Source organism: Erinaceus europaeus, chromosome 8, assembly GCF_950295315.1.
Source record: "Erinaceus europaeus chromosome 8, mEriEur2.1, whole genome shotgun sequence".
Taxonomy (NCBI): Eukaryota; Metazoa; Chordata; class Mammalia; order Eulipotyphla; family Erinaceidae; genus Erinaceus; species Erinaceus europaeus.
The window spans coordinates 105,062,972-105,075,163 of record NC_080169.1 but is presented as its reverse complement, the minus strand read 5'-3'; the positions used below and the strand labels follow the sequence as shown (position 1 = coordinate 105,075,163).

At 38.0% G+C, this 12,192-nt stretch overlaps 1 protein-coding gene across 1 annotated transcript in view; it reads right to left on the bottom strand.

Annotated features, from left to right (window-relative positions):
• Nucleotides 1-12,192, bottom strand: part of EXOC4 (exocyst complex component 4) — a 915,110-nt gene that overhangs the window by 578,500 nt on the left and 324,418 nt on the right. The gene's annotated exons all lie outside the window — the stretch shown is intronic.

The following is a 12,192-nucleotide window of genomic DNA, read 5'->3' as shown; positions in this document are numbered from 1 at the left end:
GTATACAAAAATTTAAGTTTAGAGACCTGTCAACTTCCATGTCCTACAGAGAAGCAATTAAAAAGTCAGAACTTCCACCATTTGCACCGCCAAAATAATTTTGGTTCATACTCCCAGGGGGGTAAATGATAGAGGGAGATGAACCCTCACTCCACCAGAACCTAGAAACAGTTGTCACCAGGAATCTTGTTTTTATACCATCACTGAAAGGGAAGCAAATTTGGGAAACACCAGAGGAAGCCAAGCTATTTCTCTTATCTGAGAGAGAAGAGGAAAAGAAGAATGATAGTGACAAGTAAATAAATAATAGGTATAAATGTGACTTACAAAGGCACTGAAGGCAGGACCATAGAAAAAAAACGGGCAAAAAAAAAAAAAAAATCGATAGATAGGACAGGTTGATTATGTTCATTATTTATGTCGGATCAATTCTCCCACCCATAAGAGAAACTACCATCTCACTCCTACAACAAGACACCAGAGAGTCTCAGAAAAAAAAAAAAAAAGGAGATTGCTGCCTCTTGGTTCCCATATAGTCAACTGGCCATATACTCTTGGGTGTGGCTATGGTTATAAGGAAGCAACTCAAAAACCCAGCTTTCTAAAAACCCTCTGATATCTGTCCATCTATCTACCTACATATCTACCTATCTATCCTCCCCCTCTACTATGTGAGTAGCAATAAAATAAGTCTAGTTAAAAGTCTCAAGTGTTTATTAGACTGTAAACAAGAAACACCTTTCTGTTTCAACATGACAACCCTAGCACAAAAACATCTTCAATGATTTCTGCCCTGTCTATTAAAATAGCTGCTTTGAAGAGACACTAAACCATTTAATATGCAATGTAAAACAATGCTAGCTGACATATAAACCAATAACACTGTCTGGAGCCTAGAGAAACACTTTTATGAGCTCTGAAAAACATAGCTCAGTGGAGCCATGCCTTTGTTTTTCATTTCTGAAATCAAAGGTTTTTAATGATATGAAACCACCATGATTTTATGCAGTCAAAATGCAAATTGATTTTATTATTTTTTTACACTCAGTCAAAATGCCAAATGCCATTCACAGTATCACGATTCCTGAACCATGAAAACAGATTAAAATCCGTTTTTATTACTATTATTATTACTAGTACTTTTAGAGATATCCAAAATGATCTAACTCTGTCAAGAAGACAATACATTTTTTCAAATAATAATAATTTTCCTCTCCACGCCACAGTCACAAATAGATCTGCAGTTCCCCGCTGTTAATGAAGTAATAGAAATACCACTGCTACAGTACTAAAAAAATTCATCTAATGAATTTTGTTTTCTTGGTAATTGCTACACTAACAGTAACTCATTCCAAACTTCAGCACTTTGACAGTGGCCTATTATTTCCTATTTCCATATCTAGTTTGCTTACCTCTTGGACAAACTTGAATGAAAATCAGTTTGATTACAGGTGGTAAAATCCCCCAAAGACCCACCATATGGAGATCCATATGCGTTGGCACTTGATCAGCATGTGACAGAATCCTGAAATCTAACTTTAGAGCAACTGGCATCCCCTCTGTGTCAACTTTCTGTACTGATGCTCTAAAACCTTGTGCTAACAGATTTAGTGCCTAACTCCCAAATACAGGAAATCAAAAGACGCTGTAGTTCCTTTTCCCCTTCCAAGAAAAGTAAACAGAGCAATTCCAAATCAGTTAAGATTCTCTCTCTCTCTCTCTCTCTCTCTCTCTCTCTCTCTCACACACACACACACACACATACACACACACACACACACACACACACACACACACACACACACACACACACACTCCTATACTCTGGACCAGAAAAATCACAAGATGAGACTTTTCTTGTGCTGGGCACAGAGGGTAACTGGCAAAGTAGTAAGAAGCTACAAGCAGTTTGTAGCAGCTGTGCAACTGTGAAGTATGCAAAATGCAGGATTTTTTTTTCTTTTAAACATTGCAAGCCTCTTTTGTGACATGTAGTATAGGGGCAGAAGGATGAATTAGGAACCAGATCACATTCTTTGTTATAAAATTATAAGGGCCCACCTCTCTGCCAGGGTAGGGTATCAGTTCCAATTCAACAAGAGAAACAGAACCAAAAGTTTATCTATCTCAAGAGATTGCAAAGAATTGGGAGCTAACTAGGGCAAGTCCAAATCTTTAGTGTAAGCTTTAAGGACAGACAGACTCTAAGTTTTAGGCTCAGGCTCTGTTATCCTCACACAGAATTTCTTCTTCAAAAAAGATGCCACTCTGCTTTTCAGGCCCTTTGATGATAGAATCAAGTCTTCCAGGATTATAGAAAATAATCCCCCCCCCAATGCTAAAATTAAACTGATTCTGGATTTTAGGCATATCTGAAAAACACCTTCCCAGAAACACCTAAATTATAGTCCTTTTAGCTACCTAGGGCAGAAGTATAGCTATATGGACATATCAAAAAGATGACCAATGGCAGTGGTTTGGAGGTGACACCATGCCCTCATCTTTGGGGTCGGGGCAATAAACAAGAGACATTGTAGCTATTTCTCATCTATATTTAAGAGCTCATTATTTTTAATCATAAAAATGGGTGATAATGTACAAATAGCCTTATGATAATGAGAATGCTGTGATCATAAAAATAAACAGCAAAGCCATTATTCCTGAGCAAAAGCTGTATGTCATTATATGTTAAATTTGCTCAGAGAAATAAGTTTACAATCTCAAAGTAGGAAATATATTTATATCTATGTGTATATGTATATATTCAAATTCATACAAGGAAAATAATATATCATAAGTGATAGTCAAATATGCATACTAAAACAACCTAAATTGGGCCTGGGATTTAACAGAACTGAACACAATACATTCTGCTATAAAAGGGGTTAAGGCAAGAATGAAAAGGGCTCACTTGGGAAGCATCCACTGTATATCCAGCATTCTGTTTGATACTTCGAAGGTCAAAGTGGTCCACAAGGTGCCTGCTGCCTGTCCTCAGAGTCCTTACTGGATATCTACTATGCAGCAGTGTTTTCTTACCAGTGCAGAGTCCTTCAATAGCTAGTCTATGTGACAAGAGGTTTCAAACAAGGTCCATGGCTTTAGTTCAAAGAAGAAAACAAAAGTCTATAACTTCATGCAAATAAAGACAGCAATGAGACACCACTTTACACTTACGATAATGTCATACAATAGAAAGGACATTAACCACTCATATGTGGAATCTAGAGATCTGGTTCACATGAACTTGTCAAAACAAACAAACAAACAAACAAACAAAAACAGAAGCAAGGACATTATTTGTAAAACTTGTAAGAAATATGGAGATACAGAACTTTGGTGGCGGGTGTGGTATGGGACTAAACATGATTTTCTGTTTTGATGTTCAACAACAAAGAGGAAAAATACAGCCAAATGCACACCAAATTTATGTATGGCATGATACTGCAGAGATAGATAAATAAATAAATAAATAAATAAATAAATAAATAAATAAATAACAGGATCCCAAAAGATTATGACAAGAATGATGTACCAAATCAAAAGAAAGAAATTCAAAAAACAGTTTAACCTCTGTAATATAGCAGGAAACAAGTGTGTTCTCTGCTACATTATAAGAGAGGGAAAATCTCTTATTTAAGAGAATCTGGAAAAATAAAATAATAATAATATGCAAGAAAAAAATCAGTTAAGCAACATTTATCCCTTGAACAATTTCAAACATCAAACATATATATATATATCCATATCCCTTAAGTTTGAAAGGCCCAAGGTGAGATAGAATATAAAACCAAATAATCAGAACAAAAGGTGAAGAGTTATCCTCCTACTCATTCAAACCCTTATCTCCCTATTATTTCACACATGAGATACAAAGATCTAAAACATGCATATCAGCAAAAAGGGAAGAAGGAAATCTACAAATGGAAGATAACAAGGTTTTATCCACAGCTAATCAACCCAGCATATCAATATCCCTTTGCTTTAAAAACAGAACAAGACAAACAAAAAAAAAGTTACTGCTTTAATTCCCTTGATTTGGTTAAACTTCACATTTGACAAAATACCACCTAACAAACTTATTAGCATGTTTCTGGATATCAAGAATTGAGAACTTGAGGAAAAATGACACTGTTGAAGCTCTGACATTTTTTTTTCCAGTTAAAAGGCAGAAGAAAATGGCATTAGACACTATGAGGTAACCTAATTTAATTTTCTCTAGGAGTTGATAAAAATGGGTTCCTAAAGTCCTTGATCCTGACTGACAAAGAAAAGACCATTTCAAAACAAAGATATCAGAATCACATGCAGAGGGAAGGTAAATCAGTTTCCTACTGGGAAAACAAATGAGTGGCAGAAGCTACTAGGAAAGTCACTTTACCAGCAGGAATTGTACTAGATTTCAATTTAACTTGGTCTTTAAATGATTAGAGGACTACAAGGGAAAGATAAAACAATGAAGACATTAGGCCTAGACATGCTGTGATCATCAAGGCTCTACCATTTATTTTCCATCTAAGAAAAACATAAAAATCACAAATTTCTGGTAAAAAAAAAACTTAAATATATGTATTAGCCTACCTGGGTATAATTTTAAAGTTAGGCAGCAAGCATAGATACTAAGGAATCTTTTGTTCTTCTCAGGAAATATATGCTGAGCTCTTAACAGTTCTATTTTCCCCAAAGCACCGTTATTTGGTACTAAAAGCCAGGGGGGAAATATGTATATAATAATAATCAAAATGTAGCCTCCAGCCTTCACTATTTAACTTTGTTCAGAAAGGTATAATTCAAAAATTTCTAAGTAATGCTATTTCATGGAGAAATAAGATAAACCTAATTTCATTTACAGGCTAACTAAAGACTGAGGGTCCATTTATCATTTTTAAAATGCTAGCCAGCAGATAAGATTAGTTTCTGTCACTCACAGCACTGTCAAGATGACTCAATATGATTGCAAAGTCGATTTTTATGGCCATATTTGAACAAATAATAAATGTTCCCACGGAGACTTCAGTCTGAGAATCTCAAAGAATTTGACTGATACCAAGGATAAACGACAAGCACAATTCTGGCAGTCAGTTCATTTTATAATCTCACACTAACTCTTTTTTTTAAAAGAAGAGCTAGAAGCAGCTACTGAAATTATTAAAGCCTGGATAAAGGCAGTATAGAAATAAAGCTTAAAGGAACTGGGATTAATGTGGCTGAAGAAAACACAGCATAAGGATAACCTAATAATAGTTATTAAATGTATGAAAGCTTATTGTATGGAGGATGGGTGAAGCTGTTCAAGTGAGTAATTCAAGAAAAAATGGAATTAAGGAATGAGGTTAAAATGGAGAAAGGAATTTGCCCCACAGCATAACCAACAGATATTGAAAGTATAGAACTATTTCTCTGAAATTCAGCACAATGGGTATCAGTTAAATCACAGCTTAGGTAAAGTCAACAGAATCCACTAAATTATACCTGTAAATTCCAGGTACTGTACTGGGATGCTATGGAAATACTGAATTAGATATAAATAAAATACTAGATAAAGACCAAAAAAATTCTCTATGGAAAAAGCCTCTGACCATGGAAATTATGACTGGATACTCAATTTGCATATAAAAGGATTTTAGAAAGAGTTATATATATAAAAAGAAAGCTGGTTTGCAAAATATGAAAACCTTCAAACCCAAGCAAGAGTTTAAGAGCAAGTCTGCAAGGCCCAATTTCCCCAAAACAATAAAATTAAGTTTGTAGGCAAACAGAAAATAAGCGCCACTATAGTCATTACTGTGAACAAATGATGGCATTATACTGGCAGATTATGTATAAGTATCCTTAATCTGGCTAATGTTTTAATCTCTAAATTTTAATCCAGATTCTGTCCACAGACTACCAAAGAACAGGTCTACTTCATTTCTGAGTGCACAAAAGTGAAATAAAACAAATACCCACAACAAAAGAATTTCATGACATTCACTAAATCATTTCAGGAAAACCTTTGACTAGCATTTGGAAACTAATAAGTGCTGCTGGAAATGTGGAAAAAGAGGGGACTCTGTGTGATGGGGGTATGAACACTATTGGTACAACTCTTATGGAGTACAGTACAGGATTTCCACAAATTGTAGTAATATAAGGAATTCTACTTCTAGGAGTAAATCCAAAGGAAATGAAATAGGAAAGAGAAGAGCTATTTGGGGGCCGGGTGGTAGCATAGCTGGTTAAGTACAAATGGAGTAAAGCACAAGGACTGGTGTAAGAATCCAGGTTCAAGCCCCCAGCTCCACACCTGCAGGGGAGTCATTTCACAGATAGTGAAGCAGGTCTGCAGGTGGCTATCTTTCTCTCCCCGTCTCTGTCTTCCCCTCCTCACTCCATTTCACTCTGTCCTATCCAACAATGACAACTACATCAAGAACTACAATAATAATTACATAATAACTACAACAATAAACAACAAGGGCAACAGAAGAGAAAAATAGCCTCCAGGAGCAGTGGATTTTGTAGTGCAGGCACCGGGCCCCAGCAATAACCCTGGAGGAAAAGAAGAAGAAGAGGAGAAGGAGAAGGAGAAGGAGAAGGAGAAGGAGAAGGAGAAGGAGAAGGAGAAGGAAAAGGAGAAGGTGGAGGAGAAGGAGGAGAAGGAGAAGAAGGAGAAGAAGAAGAAAAAGGAGAAGGAGAAGGAGAAGAAGAAAGAAAGAAAGGAAGAAAGAAAGAAAGAAAGAAAGAAAGAAAGAAAAGAAAAGAGTTATCCGCATTTCTGTGTTTATTACAACCATCATTCACACTAAGCAAGATAAGAAAGCAATCCAGTGTAAGTCAACAAAGAAACCAGTGAGGAAGATACGCATGTGTGTACACACATGCACAATGGAATACTATTCAGCCCAGAAAAGCCTGCTATATGAAGTAACACAGATGGCCCTTGAGGGCATTATTTTAAATGAGATAAGTCAACCAGACACAAATAAATTCTGTATTACAGTACTTCGATGTGGAATCTAAGAAAGAAAGTCAATCTCAAAAACAATAGGAAGTAAGACAGTGGTCACCAAAGGTTGGGGGGCAGTTGGGGAGCAAGTTGGGGAAATACTGCTTACAGGTACAAACATGCAACTAATAAGTAAGTCCTGAAGGGTTAATAATGCAAAGCACAGGGAGTCGAGCAGTAGTGCAGCGAGTTAAGCGCAAGTGGTGCAAAGGGCAAGGACTAGAATAAGGATCCCGGTTTGAGCCCCCGACTCCCCACCTGCAGGGGAGTCGATTTACAGGCGGCAAAGCAGTTCTGCAGGTGTCTATCTTTCTCTCCCCGTCTCTGTCTTCCCCTCCTCTCTCCATTTCTCTTTGTCCTGTCCAACAACAATGATATCAATAATAACTACAACAATCAAACAACAATGACAACAAAAGGGAATAAGTAAATAAATAATTTTTAAAAATAATGCAAAGCATAAGAACTTCAAATGTGATGATGAGATTTTAGCTGTTCGTGCCTGTCAAGTAATGATTATGTGATGTCATAGTGGTGTTAGATAAGGCCACAGTGGTCACTCCATGGCAATAAATAAATATATCAAATCAATACCCTATACACACTGTAAATTGTACACAATGCTAGTTACGTCTAAAAAGAATTCAGAGACAAAATTGCCATTCACCAAAGGACTGTATTTCAAAACAATATTTAAAGTGTATAAATGTTGTGTTGCATACTAAAGGAAAAAGGAACTGGGGGGCTGGGTGGTGGCATACCTGGTTGAGTGCACCATGACCTTGCTCAAAGACCTGGGTCCAAGCCTCTGCTCTCCCACCTGCAGGCAGGAAAATTCTTGAGGAGTGAAGCAGGGCAGCAGGTGTCTTTCTCCCCACCCCTCAATTTCTCTCTGTTTTATCAAAAAAAAAATTTTTTAAGGAAATAAAAATGGCTGCCATCAGTGATGGATTTGTAGTGTTGGCAATAGGAAGAGAGAGAAAGAGAGAGAGAGAGGCAGAGAGATGAGAGTTCAGAACCATAGGGTTCCCAGGAATCAAAAGGACATGGTTACCAGAAGAGAAACTTGAACCTAAGGTGTAAATGCAATTCCTCACCAAAACAGCCTTCCCTCAAATTCTCTCCCCCAAGCCTCCTAGAAATGTTCCCTCTATTCAACATCCTAATGAAGCATTCACCAAGACCAAGGTACGAATCAAATTGATGGGGTTTACAGTTAACAATATTTATACACCTTTCCCATTTTTGGAAGCTACTCTCTTCCCTGATCCAGCTCTCTGGTCCTTTTCCCAGCCATGACATCATCTCCCCAGACAATAACTTGGATCCACCTGCATATCAGATTTCAGGCTCAGGGGAAAAAAAAAAAAAAAACTAGTATAGTGACAGGCCCTTTGGAGTATAGGCCTACTAGCTGTCAACAAAACAGAGACCCCCAACTCTTCACCTGCACTATTCCAGCCTTTAGGTTCAAGATTAGTCAACAACTTGTTTGGCTTTATATCTTAACTCTCTTTTCAGCCACCAGGTTCCAGATGCTAACATGATGCCAACCAGACTTCCCTGGACAGACAACCCCACCAATGTGTTCTGGAGCCCCACTTCCCCAGAGCCCTGCCCCACTAGGGAAAGAGAGAGGCAGGCTGGGAGTTTGGATCGACCAGTCAACATCCATGTTCAGCGGGGAAGCAGTTACAGAAGTCAGACCTCCCACCTTCTGCACTCCACAAGGACCCTTGGTCCATACTCCCAGAGGGACAAAGAATAGGAAAGCCATCAAGGGAGGGGATGGGATACAGTGTTCTGATGGTGGGAACTGTGTGGAGTTGCACCCCTCTTATCCTATGGTTTTGTCCATGTTTTCTCTTTATAAATAAAAAGAATAAATAAATAAAATACGAATACATGTAGTAGGTTGATCCAGACCCAAAGAAAGAATTGATTGGGCAGCACGCACTATTCTCTAACAGCTTTGAAAGCTTTTAAAGATTTCAGGGCAATGTACTCCAGAGTGCTAAAGAATTCAGTAAAGGGATGGGAATTCAAACATGGACAATCAATCAGACTGCCATTGTGGCTCAGGCTTCCAGATTTGGCACAAATCAAAACTGTTTGAAAAGAAATCAGAAGAATAATTTCAAATAAGAAAAAACAACAAATATAAGTGTTAACTAGATCTAATGACTTCATATATGTGTGTATACATATATGTAACTCTGAGCATCATAACCCTTATTATAACCTATTTTAAATTAAAATCTTTCTTAAAATTTCCCATATTGTTGTCCTTGTTGTTGTTGTTATTGTTGTCATTGTTATTATTGGGTAGGACAGAGAGAAATGGTGAAAGGAGAGTAGACAGAGAGAGGGAGAGAAAGACAGACACCTGCACACCTGCTTCACTGCCTGCAGGTGGATAGGCCGGGGCTCCTCGGGATCCTTATGCAGGTCTTTGCGCTTTGCTCCCTGTGCGCTTAACCAGCTGATCTACCACCCGGCCCCAAAAGGCAGGCTTTTATTATCTTTAATTATTGGATAGAGGCATCTAGAAATTGAGAGGGTAGGGGGTGACAGAGAGGGAGAGAGACACCTGCAGCACTGCTTCCCTGCTCGCAAAACTTTCCCACTGCAGGTGGGGACTGGGGCTTCAAATCCAGGTCCTTGCGCATTGTAACATGCACGCTCAACCAGGTGTGCCACTGCCTGGCCCCTTAAATTAAAATCTTTTTAATTTGTTAAATTTTTTTTTCTCTTTTGTTGCCCTTGTTGTTTATCGTCGTTGTTGCTGTTATTACTGTTGTGATTGTTGGATAGGACTGAGAGAGGAGGGGAAGACAGAGAGAGTGAGAGAAAGAGAAGACACCTGCAGACCTGCTTCACCGCCTGTGAAGCGAACCCCCAGCAGATGGGGAGCTGGGGGCTCAAACCGGGATCCTTACACCTTGAGGATCTTTGTGCCATGTGCGCTTGAGCTTTGTGCCATGTGCGCTTAACCCACTGCGCCACTGCCTGGCTAATTAAAACCTTTTTAATTTTATATAGGGTTATTGCTGGGGCTCAGTGCCTGAAGTGTGAATCCACTGTTCCAAGTGACCAATCCTCTCCTCATTTTTTTTTTTTTGATAGGACAGAGAGAAGGGAGGGGGAGACAGTAAGAGAGGAACATAGATACCTGCATATCTGCTTTCTCTGCTCATTTAGCTTTCTCCTGCGGGTATGTGTGTGTGTCCCCAATTAAACAAAATTTCCATCTTTATAAATAACAATAAAATTGGTAACAAATTAAAAAGGGGGTGTATTCTAGGCCCCTTTCTAATGTTAGAAATCTCCAGACTGAATTACCTGAAGGAAACAGAAACACCTATCAGAAGAGATCTATACTATGTTCACAGCAGCACAATTTGTAATCGCCAGAACCTACAAGTAACCCAGATGTTCAACATCTGATGATGTTCAACATCATATACAGTTTGGAATAAGACTCACCTGTTAAAAATGATTTTTAAAAAAGAAGAAGAAGGAGAAGGAGAAGAAGAAGTTGAAAAATAAGAAAAACACAAAGCAGAACTTGGACTGGGTTAGGTGTACTGCACTAAAGTAAAAGACTCTGGGATTGGGGGAGGGTTCTGGAAAATGATGGCAGAGGAGGTCCTATGGGGCTGAACTGTTATACAGAAAACTGAGAAATGTTACACATGTACAAACTACTGTATTTTACTGTCCACTGTAAACCATTAACTCACCCCCCCAGTAAAGGAAAAAAAAATTAAATTATCTCATTTGCATCATCTTGGATGGAACTTGAAGGTATAATGTTAAGTGGGGTAAGCCAAAAGGACAACAAATGCTAAGTAATCTTCCCAATATATGGGGAAAGGGAGGAAGAGTACAAGGGGAAGCATGGACTAGACAAGGTGCCCTGCATCAAAGCAAAAGATTCTGGGGAGGGTGGGGGAGGCAGTGGTGGAAAGGAACTTAGGGGTCCAGGTGCATAATAAACCGGCACTCATGTTGATGAACACACTATAAACTATTAACCCCCTCAATAACAAAATTTTAAAAAGGAAAAAAGGCGTACACACACACGCAAACACACACACACGCAAACACACACACATGCAAACACACAGACACACACACGCAAACACACACACACACAATTAATTTCCTTCCTTTGTGAACTTACCCCAAGCATCTAGTGTTTCCAAATTTGCAAACAAAATATTTCTTTAAATAACAACAACAACAAAAAAAATTGATGAAGAATAGAGAATAAATGTATTTGTGCAACAAAGCAACTCCACTTTATAATGAGAAGCCATTGGCTTTACAACTGAAATTGGCTAAATCTATCAGGTCAATAAGTTGTTCTATAATATGCAAAGTGATAACTGCTGGCAGGACTCTATCAGAATAAAAGGCCCAAGACTCGAAAAAGGAAGAAATGAAAATTTACCAGAACACACGCACACACAATAGGCTACATATTAGCAAAGGAAAGCACAGATGTGGAAATTATGTTTATCAATTTAAAAGCAAATAAGAAAGCAACTTAGCAATTTAAACAAAATAGTTATAAAAATGAAGCCATGCATGAAAAAATTATTAATTTTTTTAATAGTTTTATGAGGTAATAAGAACTATGTTGGAGAATCAATGGGAAATACTCTTTCTTTTTTTTTTTTTTTCTGGGCGCCTAGTACTCTAAGAAATGTCCATTAGTGGCTCATTGACAAATGAGAGAGAAAGAATATTCCAGGGCTGGAGTTGGGAGGAAAAAAGAAAAAGAAAGAAAGAAAGAAAGAAAGAAAGAAAGAAAGGAAGGAAGGAAGGAAGGAAGGAAGGAAGAGAACTAGTGACAATATTTAGATGGGATGTGGCTTTCCACCGATTACATAATGAGAAAAAGTGGCCATCAGAAATAAAATTGCAGCTCCTGTAAGCAATTGCATTAGTGTAGCAGGTGTTACATAAATGATAACAAGTAATGGCAATAGTAATAACAAAAATGCCTTATGTTTATCTAATGCCCTCCTTCTAAAGTACTCAAAACTACTAAGAGGAAATAGAGAACTGGGTTCAGGAGATTGCTGCCGGTGATTTTGTTTACATATCTGAATTAGAGGATGGCTTATCAAAGAGTCATAAAGCAAGAAGGGATTCGGGAAGATTATCTGCAATACACCCATTACTTCTAAAGCAGA